Source organism: Pristiophorus japonicus, chromosome 23 (assembly GCF_044704955.1).
Source record: "Pristiophorus japonicus isolate sPriJap1 chromosome 23, sPriJap1.hap1, whole genome shotgun sequence".
In the NCBI taxonomy this organism is placed as follows: Eukaryota; Metazoa; Chordata; class Chondrichthyes; family Pristiophoridae; genus Pristiophorus; species Pristiophorus japonicus.
The window spans coordinates 33,143,922-33,167,288 of record NC_091999.1 but is presented as its reverse complement, the minus strand read 5'-3'; the positions used below and the strand labels follow the sequence as shown (position 1 = coordinate 33,167,288).

Here is a 23,367-nt window from a genome sequence, read left to right as displayed (position 1 = left end):
CTCGCCAACATTACGCTGCCACATTAAGTTGAGGGGCTCGGAGGAAGAAATAAAATGTGGCCGTGAATCTGAGTTAAGAAATAAAATCAGACGAGCATGATGATATAAACAAGGATAGACAATATAAACTAAAGGGTACAATCCTAAAGTGGGTGCATGAACAGTGAGACCTGCGGGTATATGTGCACAAATCGCGGAAGGTTGCAGGACAGGTTGAGAAAGCAGTTAAAAAAACTTACAGGATCCTGGGCATCACAGAGTACAAAAGCAAGAAAGTTATGATGAACCTTTGTAAAACACTGTTTCAGCCTCAACTGGAGCATTGTGTCCAATTCTGGGCACCGCACATTAGGATGTGAATGCCTTGGAGAGGGTGCAGAAAAGAATGACAAGAATGATTCATGAGATGAGGGACTTCAGTTCGGTGGATTGACTGGAGAAGCTGGGGTTGTTCTCCTTGGAGCAGAGAAGGTTGAGAGGAGAATTGATCGACGTGTTCAAAATCATGAGGGGTCCGGACAGAGTAGATAGAGAGATACTGTTCCCATTGGTGGAGGGGTCGAGAACCAGAGGAGATGGATGTAAGGTGATTGGCAGAAGAACCAAAGGCGACATAAGAAAAATCCTTTTGTGCAGCGAGTGGTTAGGACCTGGAATGCACGGCCTGAAAGGGTGGTGGAGGCAGACTCAATCACAGCTTTCTAAAGGGAATTGGATAAGTATCTGAAAGAAAACATTTGCAGGACTGGGGGAAAGGGCAGGGCAGTGGGACTAGGTGGGAGCCGGCAAGGGTTCGACGGGCCGAATGGCCTTCCGTGCTGTAACCATTCTCTGATTGTGTGAGCAGAACCACTCTGTTCCCTGACTCAATCTAAAGCCTTCCTGATTGTGAGCACCTCTGTTAAACCTGCCCTGCACCTTCACTGCTCCAAGGAGAACCACCCCAGATGCTGCAGCCATCATCTTATTGAATGGCGACAGGCTCGAAGGGCCAAAGGGCCGACTCATCTCCTACTTCTGATGTTCTCATGTGTTCATATCACTGGTCCATATCCTGCCCCTGCTCCCTGCAGTAAGATGGCCGCCGCACATGCTCCCTGCCCTGCAGCGGGACAATGGAAAGCATTGCGATGTCGAGGAAGCCCCGCCCCTGTGGCTCCCTGCTCCCCGAGGCGGGCGGACCTCGGTCAAACTCCCCACAACCCCCGACAGTAAACAAGGCCCACTCCCCCCGAAGGTACCCCGTAACCGCCACCCGCCGACTTGGCGACCAAATCTACCCGACCGCGCGTGTCTGTGAGTATGTGAGTCTGCAGGGAGGCTGCACGTGCTGCTCATCCATCGTCCGCGGCAGCGGCAAAACATTGTCCGTTCGTCTGTCTGTGGCCAATCTCCTACAATCGGCTGGCCACGCGCCTGTGCACAACACCGCCCCGCCTCACCCGGCCCACCAAGCTCAAAAGCCGCGAGCAGAGCCCGCCAACAAACCGCCCGCTGCAATCAGCCCGCAGCCAATGGCAAGGCACCAACCCAACCAGCGCATGCTGCTCTGCACCAATCAGTGGCGGGGGGGGGGGGCGCTGCACCAATCAGTCAATGGTTCCCCTCCCCTGAAGGTACTGACTCTGGCTGGGTTCAGTTCTACACTCACTGGTTCCCCTCACCTGAAGGTACTGACTCTGGCAGGGTTCAGTTCTACACTCACTGGTTCCCCTCCCCTGAAGGTACTGACTCTGGCTGGGTTCAGTTCTGCACTCACTGGTTCCCCTCCCCTGAAGGTACTGACTCTGGCTGGGTTCAGTTCTACACTCACTGGTTCTCCTCCCCTGGAGGTACTGACTCTGGCTGGGTTCAGTTCGACACTCACTGGTTCCCCTCCCCTGAAGATACTCACTCTGGTTGGGTTCAGTTCTACACTCACTGTTTCCCCTCCCCTGAAGGTACTGACTCTGGCTGGGTTCAGTTCTGCACTCACTGGTTCCCCTCCCCTGAACGTACTGACTCTGGCTGCGATCAGTTCTGCACTCACTGGTTCCCCTCCCCTGAAGGTGCTGACTCTGGCTGGGATCAGTTCCAGACACAGACATCATTCACTTTGTTCCTGTATCAAGATGGCTGCGCATGCGCTGTGCTACTCACTGCATCAAGATGACCGAACGCTGAATCTCCCTTCCTAGACCAAGATGGCCGCCGTTAGCCTGGGCCTGTGACCGGGAGAAAGCCCCGAAGCTTCAACCGCCGATATTACGGTTATTATTCTGGGCTTGCGGCGGGCACGGGTTGTTTATGACGCCTCCCCGGCTTTCCGCTGGTCCCTTACTCCTCTCCCTCCTGTTGAAAAGGACTCTTCTGAGGAGCCTGTCCAAAACATGTGTTCTCCGCCATTACATTAAATTGTGACGAACCCTTGCTGTACATGCCCTGGGATTCTTTCGGACCGTGCAGAAGGAGCTTTACTCTGTATATAACCCGTATGTACCTGCCCTGGGACTGTGTAGAGAGATTTTTACTCCGTGTTTAAGCCGTGCTGTACTTCACCTTAGTGTTTGATGAAGCAGAGTAGAGGGAACTTTACTCTGTAACTACCCTCTTTTATACCTGCCCTGTGAGTGTTTGATGTGTCAGCGTAGAGCGAGCTTTAGTCTGTGTCGAACCCATGTCGTACTTGCCCTGGGAGTGTTTAATAGGACAGTACAGAGGGAGCTTTATTCAGTATCTGCCGCGCGCTGTACCTGCCCTGGAAGTATTTGTCGGGTCAGTGTAGAGGGAGAAATTACTCTGTATTTATCCCGTTCTGATCCTGCCATGTAGTGTTTGTGGAAGATATACTCCGCGTCTGACCGTGCTGTACCGGCCCGGGCCGTGTTTGATGGGACAGTGTAGAGGGAGCTTTACTCTGTGTCTCATCAATGCAGTATCTACTCTGGAATTCTTGGGACAGTGTAGCGGCAGATATACTCCATATTTAATCTTTGTTGTACCTGCCCTTGGAATGTCTGGGGGCACAGCCTCAAAATACGGGGGAGTCAATTTAAAACCGAGTTGAGAAGGAATTTATTCTCCCAGAGGGTTGTGAATCTGTGGAATTCTCTCCCCAAGGAAGCAGTTGAGGCTAGCTCATTCAATGTATTCAAATCACAGATAGATAGATTTTTAACCAATAAGGGAATTAAGGGTTATGGGGAGCGGGCAGGTAAGTGGAGCTGAGTCCACGGCCAGATCAGCCGTGATCTTGTTGAATGGCAGAGCAGGCTCGAGGGGCTAGATGGCCTCCTACTGTTCCTAATTCTTATGTTCTTATGTATGTCTGGTGGGACAGTGTCGAGGGAGCTTTACTCTCTATCTAAGCAAGGTGAGTATATTCTTCCTTAGATTAGGAGACCAAAACTGTGCACAATACTCCAGGTGTTTTCTCATCAATTCACTGTACAATTGTAGAGCGAGCTTTGAGAGAGGATTACCTTATATCTAAATTGTACTGTACCTGCCCTCGGAATGTTTATTTGGAAAGTATAGAGGGAGCTTTACTTAGTATCCAACTAATGCAGTACCTGCCCTGGGCGTGTTTGATTGGACAGTGTAGAGGGAGCTTTACATTGTATCAAACCCGTGCTGTACTTGCCCTGGGGGTGTTTGATGGGACAGTGTAGAGGGAGCATTCTTGACTGAATCAGGAGTTTGTGTGTTCTTGGCTGACACTCAGTTGCAGTACTTGGGGAATTTTGCATTGTTGAAGCTGTTGACTTTCGGATGAAATGTTAAATTGAAGCTCCTTCTGCACCCTCGGGTGGATGTGAACGTTCCCAGAGCAATACTTGAAAAAGAATAGGTGAGTTGCAACCTTGTCAATATTACAAAAATGTTCGTAAATGCTCCCTGAAACCCTTTGTGTCTGTGGGGGTGGGGATCACGCCCAGATTCTCAGAGTCAGAATCCGAATACTGACAGGGCCAGGATTGCCAAGTGGTTAAGATGTTGGATTTAAAATGTAATTGATTTAAATCCGCGTGGGTTAGAACCCCCCTCTCCTGGTAACCCCTTAATTTAACACAGATTTCTTCCCATCCTGTTCAGTGGTACCCGATTTTCACCTGTTGAATCAGCATTAGTCTGTGACACTCTGAGCCGATAATGAAATCAAATTGTGAAATGTATCTGTGTCGCTCGGTCTCTGCCTCTTTCTCTCTTCAGAGAGCTGTTTGTGTGTTTGAGTCTCTGACTCACTCTGTTTGTCTCTGTCTCTTTCTCTCGGTGTCCAGTTCTGTTCTAATGGGATTATGTTTGACTGGCTCTCTCTTTCCCATCATCTCTGCCTGTTATTCCCTGTCTCTAACCTGATGAGTATTTTCATCATTTTCTGTTTATGTCTCTATGCCTCTCTCTCTATCTGTCTTCATCTCTGTCTCCCTCTTTGTCTCTCTCTTTGTCCCTGTGTTTTTCTCTGTCATTCCATCACTATTTGCCTCCCGCTCTTTCTGGAGCAAGCAAACACATCTCTGTGTATGTTGTGTTTGAGTCTTTGTCTCACTCAGTCTGACCCTCCCTCTCAGTCTCACACTTTCTGTCTCTCGTTGTCTCTATCTCGCTGTCTGTCTCTCCCTGTTTGTCTGTTTGTCTCTGTTTCTCAATGTGTCTGTCGACTTCTCATGGTGTCCAGTTCTGTTCACAGCTCGATTCCGGCTCTGACAAAATGCAAACGCATCAATTCCTCGTGAGAAAGTAATGAGTATCCCCGCCTGTCACGCGGGAGACCGCGGTTCAATTCCCTAACGGGAAGGCCGCATTTTACAAAATGCAGAATTCTGCGTCTGTTTCTTGGTATAGATTCATATTAAAAAGTTCCAGAGCAATATAGAACAGTAAAAATACAGCAAGAGGAGATTGCCTCTTCCAGAACTTTAGCAAACGGTGACTTTTTCACGATTCTGTGGCCGTCTGCTGCACAGAGATGGATGACTGAGTTTTATCTGAGAAACATTTAACAAGGCAGCGAGCCAGTAGTCGTGGTCCAGTGGTTAAGGCAATGGACTAAAAATCCATTCGGGTTTCCCCGCACAGATTTGAATCCTGCCGACGACGTTTCTCAGCATATTTCATTCTGATGACAATTTAACCAGGTTCCTGCACAACTGATTCTGAGATAGATGGAACAACGTCCCACACCTTTCAGCACCGCTGCTGTTTTCTTTATTTCATTAATCTGCAATATTCACGATACATACGGATAGAAAAAAGCAAAAGCCAGCCAAAGTAGCGACAGTGACCCTGCCTGTCTATCCATCTGTTTGTCTAAGGCACTCTGTGTATATCTTTATCTGGGTGTCAAGGTACATCAGTCATTGATTGTTGGCATGCAGGTGCAGCAAGCAGTGAAGAAGGCAAATGGCATGTTCGCCATCATAGCTAGGGGATTTGAGTATAGGAGCATGGAGGTTTTACTGCAGTTGTACAGGGCCTTGGTGAGGTCACACCTGGAATATTGTGTTCAGTTTTGGTCTCCAAATCTGAGGAAGGACGTCCTTGCTATTGAGGGAGTACAGCGAAGGTTCTCCAACTTGATTTCCGGGAAGGCAGGACTGACATATGAGGAGAGACTGGATCAACTGGGCTGGTATCCACTGGAGTTTAGAAGAATGAGAGGCGCTCTCATAGAAATATATAAAATTCTGACGAGGTTGGAGAGGTTAGAGGCATGTAGAATGTTTCCATTGCTGGGGAGTTCGAGAACCAATGGTCACAGTCCAAGAATAAGGGGTAAGGCATTTAGGGCCGAGATAAGGAGAAACGTCTTCACTCAGAGAGTTGTTAACCTGTTGCATTCTCTACCGCAGAAGGTTTTTGAGGCCAGTTCGTTAGATGTATTCAAAAGGGAGTTAGATATGGCCCTTATGGCTAAAAGGATCAAGGGGTATGGAGAGAAAGCAGGAAAGCGTTACTGAGGTTGAATGATCAGCCATGATCTTATTGAATGGTGGTGCAGGCTCGAAGGGCCGAATGACCTAATCCTGCACCTAATTTCTATGTTTCTATGTTTCTATGTTGATGCGTGTATATTTTTGGTTATTGTGTGTGCTTGTGTCTGTGTATGTCTATCTGTATGTATGTCTCTGTGTATGTGCAACTGTCTGTGGAAATCATCACCATGAATTTGGTGCGTCCTGGAAATTTTAAAAAACTTGGGGGAAATAATACGGTTGTGATCTTTGGTATCGGCTTTGTTTCAGTGGCTCCATTCTCGACTGATTCGGGAGTTTGTGTGTGTAAGTCCCACTCCTGAGACTTGAGCACATCATCTTGGCTGACACTCAAATGTAGTACTTGGAGAATTTTGCAATGTTGAAGTTGTTGACCATCGGCTGAAATGTTAAATTGAAGCTCCGTCTGCACCCTCGGGTGGATGTGAAAGTTCCCAGAGCATTACTCGAAAAATAGTAGGAGAGTTGCGCCCGTGTAAATATGCCGAAAAATGTTCGAAAATGCTCCCTTAATCCCTATATGTGTGTGTGTGTCTATGGGGGTGGAGTTGAAGCCCAGATTCTCCCAGAGATAGAGTCCAAGCACTGATAGGACCAGGATGGCCGAGTGGTTAAGGCGTTGGGCTTAAGATTCAATGGTTTTACACCCGCGTAGGTTCGAACCTCACTCCTGGTAATTCCTTAATAAAACAGGGATTTTTCACATTCTGCTTCGTGATACCCGATTTTCATCTGTTGCATTTGCATTTTTCACAATCTTCCTCGCCACCATGCTCCAGCTCACAATTAACAAGCTCCCCGGTGATGTGGACCTAAACTACAGAACCAGTGGCAAGCTGTTTAACCTACGTTGCCTCCAGGCCAGGTCGAAGATCACACAACCTCTGTCATTAAGTACACGGATGGCGCCTGCATCTATGCAGATTCTGAGGCTGAACTCCAGGATTTTGTCAAAATATTCACTGAGGCATATGAAAGCATGGGCCTTATTCTTAACATCTGTAAGATAAAGGTCCTCCACCAGCCTGTCCCCGCCGCACAGCATTGCCCTCCAATCATCAAGATCCATGACGCTGCCCTCGACAACGTGGACCTTTGCCCATATCTCGGACGCCCCTTATCAACAATGGAAGACATTGATGCAGAGATTCAACATCACCTCCAGTACACCAGTGCAGCCTTCGGCCGTCTGAGGAAAAGAGAGGCCCTCAAATGTACCACCAAGTTCAAGGTCTACAGGGTTGTAGTAATACCCGCCCACATGTATGGATCGGAGACATGGACCATGTACAGTAGACACCTCAAGTCGCTGGAGATATATCACCAAGATCCTGCAAATGCCCTGGGAGGACAGCCACACCAACATCAGTGTCCTCGACCAGGCTAACATCCCCAGTATTGAAGCACTGACCACACTTGATCAGCTCCGCTGGGCAGGCCACATAGTTTGCATGCCAGATACGAGACTCTCGAAACAAATGCTTTATGTGGAGCTCCTTCATGGTAAATGAGCCAACGGTGGGCAGTGGAATCGTTACAATGACACCCTCAAAGATTCCCTGGTAAAGTGCTACATCCCCACCGACACCTGGGAGTCCCTGGACAAAGACTGCCCTAAGTGGAGGAATTGCATCCGGGAGAGTGCTGAGCTCTTCGAGTCCCAATGCAAAGAGCGTGAAGAAGTCAAGTGCAGGCAGCGGAAGGAGCACGCGGCAAACCAGCCGCATGGACCCCTTCCTTCGACATATGTCTGTCCCACCTGTAACAGGCTCTGTGGCTATCGTAGTGGACTGTTCAGCCATCAGTGAACTTACTTTGGGAGTGGAAGCATGTCTTCCTCGATTTCGAGGGACTGCCTACGATGGCCCTCACGGCTAAAAGGATCAACGGGTATGGAGAGAAAGCAGGAATGGGGCACTGAAATGCTTGATCAGCCATGATTATATTGAATGATGGTGGAGGCTCCAACGGCCGAATTACCAAATCCTGCATCTATTTTCTATGTTTCAATATTTCTCTATCCACGTGAATACATCACCACCTATACCATATGCCTTAATTTTGCACACTAATCTCTTGTGTGGGGCATTTTCAAAAGCGTTTTGAAAGTCCAAATACACTACATCGACTGGTTCTCCCTTATCCACTCCATTAGTTACATCCTCAAAAGGCTCTAGAAGATTTGTCGAGCATGACTTCCCTTTCATAAATCCATGCTGAATTGGACCGATCCTGTAACTGCTTTGCAAATGCGCTGCTATTAAATCATTAATAATTGATTCCAGCATTTTCCCCACTACTGTTGTCAGGCTAACCGGTCTATAATTCCCAGTTTTCTCTCTCCCTCCTTTTTCAAAACTGGGGTTTCATTTCTTACCCTCCAATCCATAGGAACTGAACCAGAGTCCATGGAATGTTGGAAAATGACCACCACTGCATCTACTATTTCTAGGGTCACTTCGCTAATACTCTAGGATACAGACTTTCAGGCCCTGGGGATTTATCATACTTCAGTCCTTTCAATTTCCCTAACACCATTTCCTTACTACTAAGGATTTCCCTCCATTCCCCCTTCTCGCTAGACCCTCGGTTCTCTGGTATTTTCGGGAGGTTATTCGTGTCTTCCTTCGTGAAGACAGAAACAAAGTATTTGTTCAGTTGGCCTTCCATTTCCTTGTTCCCCATTATGAATTACCCTTATTCTGATTGCAAGGGACCTATATTAGTCTTCACTAATCTTTGTCTCTTCACATATCTGTAGAAGATTTTGGAGTCATTTTTTATGTTCCCTGCAAGCTTACTCTAATGCTCTATTTTCCGCCTCCTAATTAAACCCTTAGTCCTCCTCTGCCGAATTCTAAATTTCTCCCAGTCTTCAGGTTTGCTGCTTTTTCTGGCCAATTTATATGCCTCTGCATTGGTTTTAAAACTTTGACTAGTTTCACTTATTAGCCATGGTTGATCCACCTTCCCTTTTTTATTCTTAAGCCACACAGGGATGTACAATTGTTGTAGTTCATCAATGAGATCTTTAAATGTCTGCCATTACCTATCCACCGTCAACCCTTTAAGTATCATTCGCCAGTCTACCCTAGCCATTTCACGTCTCATACCATTGAAGTTACCTTTCTTTAAGTTCAGGACCCTAGTCTCTGAATTAATTGTGTCACTCTCCATCTTAATGAATACTTCTACCATATTATGGTCGCTCTTCCCCAAGGGGCCACGAACAACAAGATTGCTAATTAGTCTATTCTGTTTACACAACATCCAGTCAAGGGTGGCCTGCTATCTAGATGGTTCCTCGACATATTGGTCAAGAAAACCATCCCTCATACACTCCAGGAAATCCTCCTCCACAGTATTGCTACCAGTTTGGTTAGCCCAATGTATATGCAGATTAAAGTCACCCATGATAACTGCTGTACCTTTATTGCATGCATCCCTAATTCTGTTTGATGCCATCCCCAACTTCCCTACTACTGTTTGGTGGTCTGTACACAACTCCCACTAACGTTTTCTGCCCTTTGGTGTTTCGCAGCTGTACCCATATAGATTCTACATCATCCAAGCTAATATCCATCCTTTCTATTGCTTGATTCTCCTCTTTAACCAGTAATGCTACCCCACCTCCTTTTCCTTTCTGTCTGTCCTGAATATTGAATACCCCTGGATGTTAAGTTACCAGCCTTTGTCTCCCTCGAGCCATGTATCCGTAATCCCAATTACATCATATCCGTTAACAGCTATCTGCGCAGTTAATTCATTCACCTTATGACGAAAGCTCCTCGCATTGATACTCAGAGCCTTCAGGTTTGTTTTTTTAAACACTCTTTGTCCTTTTAGAATTACGTTGTAATGTGGCCCTTTTTGAATTTTGCACTTGATTTCTCTGACCTCCACACTTGCTTTTTTTCTTTCTACCTTTTGCTCCTGCCCCCTTTTTACTTCCCTCTGCCTCCCTGCTTAGATTCCCACCCGCCCCCCCCCCCTGCCTTTTTTTTTTAAATCCTCCTCAACAGCACTAGCAAACACTCCGCCCAGGACATCGGTTCCATTCCTGCCCCGGTGCAGTCCGTCTGTTAAGTACTTTCCCATCTCCCCCAGCACCGGTTCAAATATCCCAGGAATTTGAATCCCTCCCCTTGCATCATTCCTCAAACCACGTATTCATCTGAGCTATCCTGCGATTCCTGCTCTGACTAGCACGTGGCATTGGTAGCAATCCTTAGATTACTGCCTCTGTCGATATCTCTGCCTATCTGTTAGTCCCTGTCTCTAACCTGCTGAGTATTTCTCTCATTTTCTGTTTTTCTCTCTGTCTCTCTCTCTCTATCTCTCTCTCTCTTTGTATCTCTCTTTCTCTTTGTCTTCATCTCTGTCTTTTCATCACTCTTTGCCTCTTTCTTTATGGAGCACACACATATCTCTGTATATGTGTGTGTTTGAGTCTTTGTCTCACTCAGACTGACCCTCCCTCGCAGTCTCACACTTTCTCTCTCTCTTTGTTACCATCTCGCTGTCTGTCTCTCCCTGTTTGTCTGATTCTCTCTGTCTCTCAATATGTCTCTCTCTTTCTCACGGTGTCCAGTGCTGTGCACAGCACGATTGCTGCTAAGATAGACTACGTAACCGTCGGTTCCTCATTAGTATAGTGGTGCATATTTATGCTTCTCCCGCGGGGGACTGGGGTTCAATTCCCCGACGGGGAAAGCAGCATTTTCAAGAATGTAGAAGTTTACATCTGTTCCTTGGTATAGATTTATGTTAAAAAGTTCTGGAGCAATCTCAAAGAGTAAAAATACAGCAAGAGGAAATTATCTCTTAGAGGTTTAGCAAACTGAGACTTTTTCAGGACTCTGTGGCATTCTGCTGCAGAGCTATGGATGCTTGCGTTTTAATCTGAGTAACATTTAAAGCAACAGAAACCCAGTAGTTGTGGCCGAGTGGATATAATGATAGACCACAAATCCATTGGGGTTGCCCCGCGCAAGTTCCAATCGTGCCGACTACAGATCTCAGCTTTTTCCATTCCACAATTTAAAGAAGTCTCTGCAAAAGTGATCCTAAGATAAGTGGAATAACGTCCCACACCTGTATATGTGTGTGTTTGAGTCTTTTTCTCACACAGTCTGCCTCTCCTTTTCAGACTCACACTTTCTGTCTCTCGTTGTCTCTATCTCGCTGCCTGTCTCTCCCTGATTGTCGATTTGACTCTGTCTCTCAATGTGTCTGTCGACTTCTCATGGTGTCCAGTTCTGTTCACAGCTCGATTCCGGCTCTGACAGAGCCCATACATGTTAGATCCTTGTTAGTATAGTGGTGAGTATCCTCGTTTATCATGTGGGAGGCCGGGTTTCAATTCCCTGACAAAAAGGCAGCGCAGCTTTTTCAAAATGCAGAATTTTACTTGTTTCTTGGTATAGATTCATGTTAAAAATTTCCAGAGCAATACAGAACAGTAAAAATACAGCAAGAGCAGATTGCCTCTTCCAGATCAGATTTTTAGCAAAGGAGACTGTTTCAGGATTCTGTGGCCGTCTGCTGCACAGAGATGGATGACTGAGTTTTATCTGAGTAACATTTAACAAAACAGTGAGCCAGTAGTCGTGGCCGAGTGGCTAAGGCGATGAACTGGAAATCCCTTGGGGGTTCCCCGTGCACGTTCGAATCCTGCCGACTATGGATCTCAGCATTTTTCATTCCATTTCACAATTTAATCAGATCCCTGCAAAACTGATCCTGAGTGATCAAATGCAGTACTTGGGGAATTTTGCATTGTTGAAGCTGTTGACTTTCGGATGAAACGTTAAATTGAAGCTCGGGTCTGCACTCTTGGGTGGATGTGAAAATTCCCAGAGCATTGTTTGAAAAAGAATAGGAGAGCTGCCCCCGTGTCAATATTGCGAAAAATGTTCACTGTAACCCGTGTGTCTGTGGGGGTGGATTTAAAGCCCAGATTCTCATAGAGACAGAATCCGGCTATGGATGGACGAGTGGTTAATGCGTCGGACTTGAAATGCGATAGTTTTATATCCACGTGGGTTCGTATCCCAGTCCTGGTAATTCCTTAATTTAACGCCAAATGTTTCCCATCTTGCTCAGTGATACCCGATTTTAATCTTTTGAATCTGCATTTTTCTGTAACTCTGTGACACTCTGAGCCGATAATGAAATAAAATTGTGAAATGTATCTGTGTCGCTCAGTCTATGCCTCTCTCGCTCTTTGGAGAGATTTGTATGCGTTTGTGTGTTTGAGTCTTTGTCTCTCTCAGTCTGCATCTCTCTGACTCACTCTGTTTGTCCCTGTTTCTTTGTTTGTCTCTGTCTCTCAATCTGTCTCTTTCTCACGGTGTCCATTTCTGTTCCAATGGGATTCTCTCAGACTCTCTGTCTCTGACTTTCCCATTCCCTCTGTCTGTCCATGTCTTTGCCTGTCTCTGTTAGTCCCTGTCTGAAACCTGATGAGTATTTCCATTATTTTCTGTTTTTGTCTCTAACTCTCTCTCTCTCTACCTGTCTTTCTCTCTTTCAATCTCCCTCTCTTTGTCTCTGTATTTCTCTGTCATTCCAGCACTATTTGCCTCCCTCTCTTTATGGAGCACGCAAACACATTTCTGTGTATGTATGTGTTTGAGTTTTTGTCTCACTCAGTCTAGACCCTCCCTCTCAGTCTCAACTTTCTGTCTCTTTTTATCTCTATCTCACTGTCTGTCTCGCTGTTTATCTCTGTCTCTCAATGTGTCTGTCTCTTTCACACGGTGTCTAGTTCTGTTCCAATGTGATTCTCTCAGTCACTCTGTCTGAGTGTCTCTCTCTTTCCCATCATCTCTGTCTATCTATGTCTCTGACTGTCTGTCTCTCTTTGCCTGTCTCTTAGTTCTGGTCTCTATCCTGCTGAGTATTTCCATCATTTTCGGTTTATATCTATGTCTCTCTCGATCTGTCTTTCTCTCTCTCTATCTGCCTCTCCTTGTCATTGTATTTATCACTGTCTTTCTCTCACTCTTTCCCTCTCTCTCTTTATAGAGCACATAAACACATCTCTGTCTTTGTGTGTGTTTGAGTCTTTTTCCTCACTCAGTCTGCCTCTTCTTCTCAGACTAACATTTTCTGTATCTCGTTGTCTCCATCTCGCTGTCTGTCTCTCCCTGTTTGTCGGTTTGTCTCTGTCTCTCAATGTGTCGGTCGGCTTCTCATGGTGTCCAGTTCTGTTCAGAGCTCAATTCCGGCTCTGACAGAAGCCAGATCTGTTAGTTCCTCGTTAGTACAGTGGGTAGAATCCCCGCCTGTCACGCAGGAGCCCGGGGTTCAATCATCCGATGAAGAGGCAGTTGTTTCAAAATTCAGAATTTTACTTTTGATTCTTCGTATAGATTCATGTTAAAAAGTTCCAGAGTAATATAGAACAGTAAACATACAGCAAGATTACCTCTTCCAGATCAGATTTTTAGCAAACGGAGACGGTTTCAGGATTCTGTGGCCGTCTGCTGCACAGAGATGGATGACTGAGTTTTATCTGAGTAACATTTAAAGCAGGAGCAAGGAATTAGTCGTGGCCGAGTGGTTAAGGCGATGGACTAGAAATCCATTGGGGTTTCCTGGCGCAGGTTCGAATCCTGCCCTCTACGAATCTCAGCACTTTTCATTCCTTTTCGCAATTTCATCAGATCCCTCCAAAACTGATCTTGAGTTTGGTGGAATAACATCCCACACCTTTCAACGCTGACATTTTTTTTTCTCATTTTCATTTATCTGCAATATTCACGATACATACGAATAGAAAAATGCAAACATCAGCCAAATTAGCGACAGTGATTCTGCCTTTCTATACCTCTATATGTCTAAGGCACTCTGTGCTGTCCGTCGGTGCGTGTGTATTTCAGGTTGTGCGTGCGTCTGTGTCTCTGTGTCTGTCACCGTGTATGTGCAACTGTCTGTGGATATCATCACCATGAATTTGGTATGTCCTGGAACTTTAAAAAAGAATTGGGTAAATTAATATGGTTGTGAACTTAGATATCGGCTTTGGTTCAGTGGCAGCCTTCTCGACTGAATCAGGAGGTTGTGTGTTCAAGTCCCACTCCTGAGACTTGAGCATATAATCTTAGCTGACACTCAAGTGCAGTACGTGGGGAATTTTGCATTGTTGAAGCCGTTGACTTTCGGATGAAATGTTAACTTGAATCTCCGTCTGCACATCGGGTGGATGTGAAAGTTCCCAGAGCATTACTCAGAGACATAGAAACATAGAAAATAGGTGCAGGAGTAGGTCATTCGGCCCTTCGAGCCTTCACCACCATTAGATGAGTTCATGGCAGAACATGCAACTTCAGTACTGCATACCTGCTTTCTCGCCATACCCCTTGATCCCCCGAGTAGTAAGGACGACATCGAACTACTTTTTGAATATATTTGATGAATTGGCCTCAACAACTTCCTGAGGTAGAGAATTCCACAGGTGCACCACTCTCTGGGTGAAGAAGTTTCTCCTCATCTCGGTCCTAAATAGCTTACCCCTTATCCTTAGACTGTGACCCCTGGTTCTGGACTTCCCCAACATTGGGAACATTCTACCTGCATCTAATCTGTCTAAAACCATCAGTATTTTAAACGTTTCTATGAGATCCCCTCTCATTCTTCTGTACTCCAGTGAATACAAGCCCAGTTGATCCAGTCTTTCTTGATATGTCAATCCCGCCATCCCGGGAATCAGTCTGGTGAACCTTCGCTGCACTCCCTCAACAGCAAGATTGTTCTTCCTCAAGTTAGGAGTCCAAAACTGTCCACAATACTCCAGGTGTGGTCTCACCAGGGCCCTGTACAACTGCAGTAACACCTCCATGCCCCTGTACTCAAATCCCCTGGCCATGAAGGCCAACATGCCATTTGCTTTCTTAACCGCCTGCTGTACCTGCATGCCAAACTTCAATGACTGATGTACCATGACACCCAAGTCTCGTTGCACCTCCCCTTTCCCAAATCTGTCACCATTCAGAAAATAGTCTGTCTCTCTGTTTTTACCACCAAAGTGGATAACCTCACATTTATCCACATTATACATCATCTTCCATGCATATGCCCACTCAACTAACCTATCCAAGTCACTCTGCAGCCTCATAGCATCCTCCTCAAAGCTCACACTGCCACACAACTTAGTGTCATCCGCATTTTGGAGATTCTACATTTAATCCGCTTGTTTGAATCATTAATGTACAATGTAAACAGCTGGGGCCCCAGCACAGAACCTTGCGGTACCCCACTAGTCACTGCCTGCCATTCTGAAAAGTACCCATTTACTCCTACTCTTTGCTTCCTGTCTGACAACCAGTTCTCAATCCACGTCACCACACTACCCCCAATCCCATGTGCTTTAACATTGCACATTAATCTCTTGTGTGGGACCTTATCGAAAGCCTTCTGAAAGTCCCAATACACCACATCAAATGGTCCACCCTTGTCCACTCTACTGGAAACATCCTCAAAAAATTTCAGAAGATTTTTCAAGCATGATTTCCCTTTCACAAATCCATGCTGACTTGGACCTATCATGTCACCTCTTTCCAAATGCGCTGCTATAACATCTTTAATAATTGATCCCATCATTTTACCCACTACCGATGTCAGGCTAACCGGTCTATAATTCCCTGTTTTCTCTCTTCCTCCTTTTTTAAAAAGTGGTGTCACATTTGTTAGCCTCCACTCCATAGGAACTGATCCAGAGTCAATGGAATGTTGGAAAATGACTGTCAATGCATCCGCTATTTCCAAGGCCACCTCCTTAACTATTCTGGGACGCAGTCCATCAGGCCCTGGAGATTTATCGGCCTTCAATCCCATCAATTTCCTCAACACAATTTCCCGACTAATAAGGATTTCCCTCAGTTCCTCCTTCTTACTAGACCCTCTGACTCCTTTTATATCCGGAAGTTTGTTTGTGTCCTCCTTAGTGAATACCGAACCAAAGTACTTGTTCAATTAGTCTGCCATATCTTTGTTCCCAGTTATGACTTCCCCTGATTCTGACTGCAGGGGACTTACATTTGTCTTTACTAACCTTTTTCTCTTTACATATCTATGGAAGCTTTTGCATTCCATTTTAATGTTCCTTGCAAGCCTCCTCTCGTACTCTATTTTCCCTGTCCTAATCAAACTGTTTGTCCTCCTCTGCTGAGTTCTAAATTTCTCCCAGTCCCCTGGTTCGCTGCGATTTCTGGCCAATTTGTATGCCACTTCCTTGGCTTTAATACTGTTCCTGATTTCCCTTGATAGCCACAGTTGAGCCACCTTCCCTTTTTTATTTTTACGCCAGACAGTGATGTACAATTGTTGTAGTTCATACATGCGGTCTCTAAATGTCTGCCATTGCCCATCCACAGTCAACCACTTAAGTATCATTCGTCAATCTATCCTAGCCATTTCACGCTTCATACCTTCAAAGTTACCCTTCTTTAAGTTCTGGACCATGATCTCTGAATTAATTGTTTCATTCTCCATCCGAATGTAGAATTCCACCATATTATGGTCACTGTTCCCCAAGGGGCCTCGCACAACGAGATTGCTAATTAATCCTCTCTCATTACACAACACCCAGTCGCAGATGGCCTCCCCGCTAGTTGGTTCCTCGACATATTGGTCTAGAAAGCCATCCCTTATGCACTCCACGACATCCTCCTCCACCGTATTGTTTCCAGTTTGGTTAGCCCTATCTATATGCATATTAAAGTCACCCATGATAACTGCTGCACCTTTATTGCATGCACCCCTAATTTCCTGTTTGATGCTCTCTCCAACATCACTACTACTGTTTGGAGGTCTGTACACATCTCGCACTCGCGCTTTCTGCCCTTTGGTATTCCGTAGCTCCACCCATACCGATTCCACATCATCCAAGCTAATGTCTTTCCTTACAATTGCATTAATTTCCTCTTTAAACAGCGACGCCACTCCGCCTTCTTTTTCTTTCTGTTTATCTTCCTAAATGTTGAATACCCTTGGATTTTGAGTTCCCAGCCTTAATCACCCTGGAGCCATGTCTCCATGATGCCAACCACATCGTATCCGTTAACTGCTATCTCCACAGTTAATTCATCCATCTTATTCCGAATACTCCTCGCATTGAGGCACAGAGCTTGCCTTTATAACACACTTTGTCACTTTAGAATTTTGCTGCAAAATGGCCCTTTTTGTTTTTTGCCTTGGGTTCCTCTGCCCTCCACTTTTACTCATCTCCTTTCTGTCTTTTGCTTCTGTCTCCATTTTGTTCCCTCTGTCTCCCTGCATTCGTTCCCATTCCCCTGCCATATTAGTTTAACTCCTCGCCAACAGCACTAGCAAAAACTCCTCCTGGATCCTGCCTCTGTGCAGACCGTCCGGTTTATACTGGTCCCACCTCCCCCAGAACCGGTTCCAATGCCCCAGGAATTTGAATAACTCCCTGCTGCATCACTGTTCAAGCCACGTATTCATCTGAGCTATCCTGACTAGCACGTGGCACTGGTAGCAATCCCGAGATTACTACTTTTGAGATCCTACTTTTTAATTTAGCTCCTAGCTCCTTAAATTCGTCTTGTAGGACCTCGTTCAGTTTTTTTATTTAGCTGTATCGTTGGTACCAATGTGCACCACGACAACTGGCTGTTCACCCTCCCTTTTCGGAATGTCCTGCACCCGCTCCGAGACATCCTTGACCATTGCAGCAGGGAGGCACATACCATCCTGGAGTCTCGGTTGCGGCTGCAGAAACGCCTATCTATTCCGCTTACAATTGAATCCCCTATCACTATTGCTCTCCCACTCTTTTTCATGCCTACTCGAAAAAGAAAAGAGAGTTGGCCCCTTGTCAATATTACTAAAAATGTTCGTAAATGGTCACTAAAACCCTATGTGTATGTGTGTATCTGTGGGGGTGGGATTGAAGACCAATTTCTCGAAGAGACAGAATCTGCATACTTACAGGGCCAGGATTGCAAAGTGGTTAAAGCGTTGGACTAAAGGTACAATGGGTTTATACCCACGTGGGTTCGAACCCAACTTCCTGGTAACTCCTTAATTCAACACAGATGTCCTCCCATCCTGCTCAGTGGTACCCGATTTTCAGCTGTTGAATCTGCATTTTTCTGTAACTATGTGACACTCTGAGCTGATAATGCAATGAAATTGTGAAATGTATTTGTGTTGCTCGGTCTCTGCCTCTCTCTCTCTTTACAGAGCTGTGTATGTGTTTGTTTGTTTGAGTCTTTGTCTCTCTCAGTCTTTCTCTTTCTGGCTAACTCTGTCTGTCCCCGTTTCTCTGTTTGTCTCTGTCTCTCAATCTGTCTCTTTCTCACGTTGTCCAGTTCTGTTCCAATGGGAGTCTCTCAAACTCTCTGTCTGACTGGCTCTCTCTTTCCCATTATCTCTGTCTGTCCATGTTTTTGCCTGTCTCTGTTAGTCCCTGTCTATAACCTGATAAATATTTCCATCATTTTCTGTTTTTGTCTCTATCTCTTTCTCTCTATCTGTCTTTCTCTCTATCTGTCTCGCTCATTGTCTCTCTCTTTCTTCCTGTATTTTTTTCTGTCATTCCATCACTATTTGCCTCCCTCTCTTTATGGAGCACGCACACACATCTCTGTGTATGTATGTCTTTGAGGCTTTTTCTCATTCAGTCTGATCCTCCCTCTCAGTCTCAACTTTCTGTCTCTCTTTGTCTCTATCTCGCTGTCTGTCTCTCCCTGTTTCGCTGTTTGTCTCTGCCTCTCAATGTGTCTGTGTCCTTCTCACGGTGTCCTGTTCTCTTCCAATGAGATTCTCTCAGTCTCTCTGCCTGACTGTCTCTCTCTTTCCTATCATCTCTGTCTGTCTAGGTCTCTGCCTGTCTGTCTCTGTTAGTTCCCGTCTCTAAGCTGCTGAGTATTTCCATCACTTTCTCTTTCTATCTCTGTCTCTCTCTCTATCTGTCGCTCTCTCTCTATCTGTCTCTCTCCTAGTCACTGTCTTTATCAATGTCTTTCTCTCACTCTTTCCCTCTCTCTCGTTTTCGATCACACGCACACATCTCTGTATATGTGTGTGTTTGAGTATTTTTCTCACTGAGTCTGCCTCTTCTCAGTCTCACATTTTCTGTCTCTTGTTGTCTCTATCTCGCAGTCTGCCTCTCCCTGTTTGTCTGCTTGTCTCTGTCTCTCAATGTGTCTGTCTACTTCTCATGGTGTCCAGTTCTGTTCACAGCTCGATTCCTGCTATGACAAAACCATACACGTCGGTTCCTTGTTAGTATAGTGTTGAGTATCCCCATGTGTTATGCCGGAGACTGCAGTTCAATTCCCCTATGGGGAAGCAACATTTTACAAAATTCAGAATTTTACTTCTGTTTCTTGGTATAGATTGATATGAAAAAGTTCCAGAGCAATATAGAACAGTAAATATACAGCAAGAGGGGATTGCCTCTTCCAGATTTTTAGCAAACGGTGACTTTTTCAGGATTCTGTGGCCGTCTGCTGCACAGTGATGGATGACTGAGTTTTATCTGAGTAACATTTAAAGAGGCAGCGAACCAGTAGTCGTGGCCGAGAGGTTAAGACAACGGACTAAAAATGCATTGGTGTTTCCCCACGCAGATTTGAATCCTGCCAACTACATTTCTCAGCATATTTCATTCTGTTTGACAATTTAACCAGGTTCCTGCAAAACTGATTCTGAGATAGATGGAACAACGTCCCACATCTTTCAACACAACCGCTGATTTCTTACTTTCATTAATCTGCAATATTCATGATATATACGGATAGAAAAACGCAAAAGCCAGCCAAAGTAGCGACACTGAAACTGCCCGTCCATCCCTCTGTATGTCTAAGGCACTCTGTGTATATCTTGATCTGGGTCTCATGGCACATCAGTCATTGAAAGCTGGCATGCAGGTGCAGCAGGCGGTGAAGAAGGCGAATGGCACGTTCGCCTTCATAGCTACGGGATTTGAGTACAGGAATAGGGATGCCTTACTGCATTTGTACAAGGCCTTGGTGAGGCCACACCTGGAATATTGTCGTCAGTTTTTTCTCCAAATCTGAGGAAAGACATTTTTGCTATTGAGGGAGTAAAGCGAAGGTTCAACAGCTTGATTCCCAGAATGGCAGGACTGACATCTGAGGAGAGACTGGATCAGCTGGGCTGGTATCCACAGGAGTTTAGAAGAATGAGAGGGCAACTCATAGAAACATATAAAATTCTGACGAAATTGGACAGGTTAGAGGCGGGAAGAATCTTCCCATTGTTGGGGAGTTCGAGAATCAAGGGTCACAGTCTAAGAATAAGGGATAAATCATTTAGGACCAAGATGAGGAGAAACGTCTTCACTCAGAGAGTGGTTAACCTGTGGAATTATCTACCGCAGAAAGTTGTTGAGGCCAGTTCGTTAGATATATTCAAGAGGGAGTTAGATATGGCCCTTACGGCTGAAGGGATCAAGTGGTATGGAGATAAAGCAGGAAAGGGGTACTGAGGTTGAATTACCAGCCATGATCTTATTGAATGGTGGTGCAGTACTCGATGGGCCGAATGGCCAACTCCTGCACCTAATTTCTATGTTTCTATGTTGATGCGAGTATATTTTTGGTTATAGTATGTGTGTGTGCCTGTGTATGTCTATCTGTATGTATGTCTCTGTCTATGGAAATCATCACCATGAATTTGGTATGTCCTGGAAGTTTTTAAAAAACTTGGGGAAAATAATACGGTTGTGATCTTTGGTATCGGCTTTGGTTCAGTGGCACCATTCTCGACTGAATCAGGAGGTTGTGTGTGTAAGTCCCACTCCTGAGACTTGAGCACATTATCTTGGCTGACACACAACTGCAGCACTGGGGAATTTTGCATTGTTAAAGCTGTTGACTTTCAGATGAAATGTTAAATTGCAGCTCCATCTGCACTCTCGCGTGGATGTGAAAGTTCCTACAGCTGTATTGGAAAAATAATAGGGTAGTTGCCACCGTGTCAATATTAATAAAAATGTTCGAAAATGCTCACTGAAAACCTGTGTGTATGTCTGTGTCTGTCGGGGTGGGGTTGAAGCCCACATTCTCACAGATACATAATCCAACCAATGCTAGGACCAGGTTGGCCTAATGGTTAAGGCGTTGGATTTAAAATCCACTGAATTTATAGCCACGTAGGTTCGAGCCCCACTCCAGCTAACGCTTTCATTGATCAGTGATTTTCTCCCATCCTGCTCGGTGATACCTCATTGTTAACTGTTGAATCTGCATTTTTCTCTGTGACACTCTCAAATGATCAAGAAATTGAATTGTGAAATGTACATCAGCCTCTGCCTCTTTCCTTTAGCAGTAGGTAACCTTTATCATTATTGTTGCCACATGAAGTTAATCTAAGGGTTAAGTCATGGCAGTAGAACTGGGACACATGTTGTGGTCCTCCTGTGCTTTGTGGGAAGTCAGGGACACTTGCAGTGTCCTTGACGACGACATGTGCGGGAAGTGTATCCGCCTCCAGCACCTGACAGAGCGTATTGTGGCAGTGGAGCTGCGGGTGGATTTACTCTGGAGCATCCGTGATGCTGAGGATGTCGTGAATTGCACGATTAGTGAGTTGGCCGCACCGCAGGGAAGGGGTACACAGCCAGATAGGGGATGGGTGACCAACAGGAAGAGCAGTGGACCGAAGGGAGTGCAGGGGTCCCCTGCAGTCATCGCCCCCTGCAAAACAGTTACACCGCTTTGGGTACTGTTGAGGGGGATGACTAATCGGGGGAGAGCAGCAGCAGCCACGTTCATGGCACTGCGGGTGGCTGTGCTGCACAGGAGGGCAGGAAAAGCAGTGGGAGAGCTATAGTGGTAGGGGATTCGATTGTAAGGGGAATAGATAGACGTTTCTGCGATTGCAATCAGGACTCCAGGATTGTATGTTGCCTGCCTGGTGCAAGGTTCAAAGATGTCTCGGAGCAGATGCAGGACATTTTGAAGGGCGAGGGTGAACAGCCAGTTTTCGTGGTGCATATAGGTACCAACGATATAGGTAGAAAAATGGGATGAGGTCCTACAAGCTGAATTTAGGGAGTGAGGAGTTAAATTTAAAAAGTAGGACCTCAAAGGTAGTAATCTCAGGATTGCTACCAGTTTCACGTGCTAGACAGAGTAGGAATCTAAGAATATCTCAGATGAATACGTGGCTTGAGGAGTGGTGCAGCAGGGAGGGATTCAAATTCCTGGGACATTGGAACCAGTTCTGGGGGAGCTGGGACCACAAAACGGACGGTCTGACCCTGGCCAGGACCGGAAGCATTGCCCTCGGGGGAGTGTTTGCTAGTGCTGTTGGGGAGCGGTTAAACTAACATGGCAGGGGAATGGTAACCTATGCAGGGAGACAGAGGGAAGTTAAATAGGGGCAGAAGCAAAAGATAGAAAGAAGAAAAGTAAAAGTGGAGGGCAGAGAGAGCCAAGGCAAAATTTTAAAAGGGCAAAATGTGTTAAAAAGACAAGATTGAAGGCTCTATGCCTTAATGCGAGGAGTATTCGTAATATGGTGGACGAATTAACAGCACAGGCATAATGAATATGATATAATAGGCATCACGGAGACATGGCACCAGGGTGACCAATGCTGGGAACTCAACAACCAGGGGTATTCAACATTCAGGAAGAATAGACAGAAAGGAAACGGAGGTAGAGTAGCGTTGCTGGTTAAAGAGGAAATTAATGCAATAGTAAGGAAGGTCATTAGCTTGGATGATGTGGAATCTGTATTAGTCGAACTGCGGAATAGCATAGGGCAGAAAACGTTAGTGGGAGTTGTGTACAGACCATCAAACGTAGTAGTGAGGTTGGGGCCAGCATCAAACAAGAAATTAGGGATGCATGCAAAAAATGTACAGCAGTTATCATGGTCGACTTAAATCTACACATAGATTGCGCTAACCAAACTGGTACCAAGATAATGGAGGAGGATTTCCTGGAGTGTATTAGGGATGGTTTTCTTGATCAATATTTCGAGAAACCAACGAGACGGCTGGTCATCCTAGATTGGGTGATGTGTAATGAGAAAGGACGAATTAGCAATCTTGTTGTGCGAGGCCCCTTGGGGAAGAATGATCATAAAATGGTAGATTTCTTTATTAAGATGGAGAGTGACACAATTAATTCAGAGACTAGGCTCCTGAACTTAGGGAAAGGTAACTTCGATGATATGAGACGTGAACTGGCTAGAATAGACTGGTGAATGATAATTAAAGGGTTGAAGGTGGATAGGCAATGGCAGACATTTAAAGATCACATGGATGAATTTCAATAATTTTACATTCCTGTCTGGAATAAAAATAAAACGGGAGAGGTGGTTCAACCGTGGCTAACTAGGGAAATTAAGGATAGTGTTAAATCCAAGGAAGAGGCACATAAATAGG

General features: G+C 45.5%; 2 non-coding genes across 2 annotated transcripts; both read left to right on the top strand.

The window, feature by feature from the left end:
- Positions 1-6,568: 6,568 nt before the first annotated feature.
- On the top strand, positions 6,569-6,651 carry trnal-uaa (transfer RNA leucine (anticodon UAA)). Its single transcript has one exon. It is a non-coding gene; the product is annotated as a tRNA-Leu (tRNA).
- A 4,927-nt stretch (positions 6,652-11,578) lies between these two features.
- trnas-gga (transfer RNA serine (anticodon GGA)) lies at positions 11,579-11,660 on the top strand. Its single transcript has one exon. It is a non-coding gene; the product is annotated as a tRNA-Ser (tRNA).
- Positions 11,661-23,367: the final 11,707 nt, after the last annotated feature.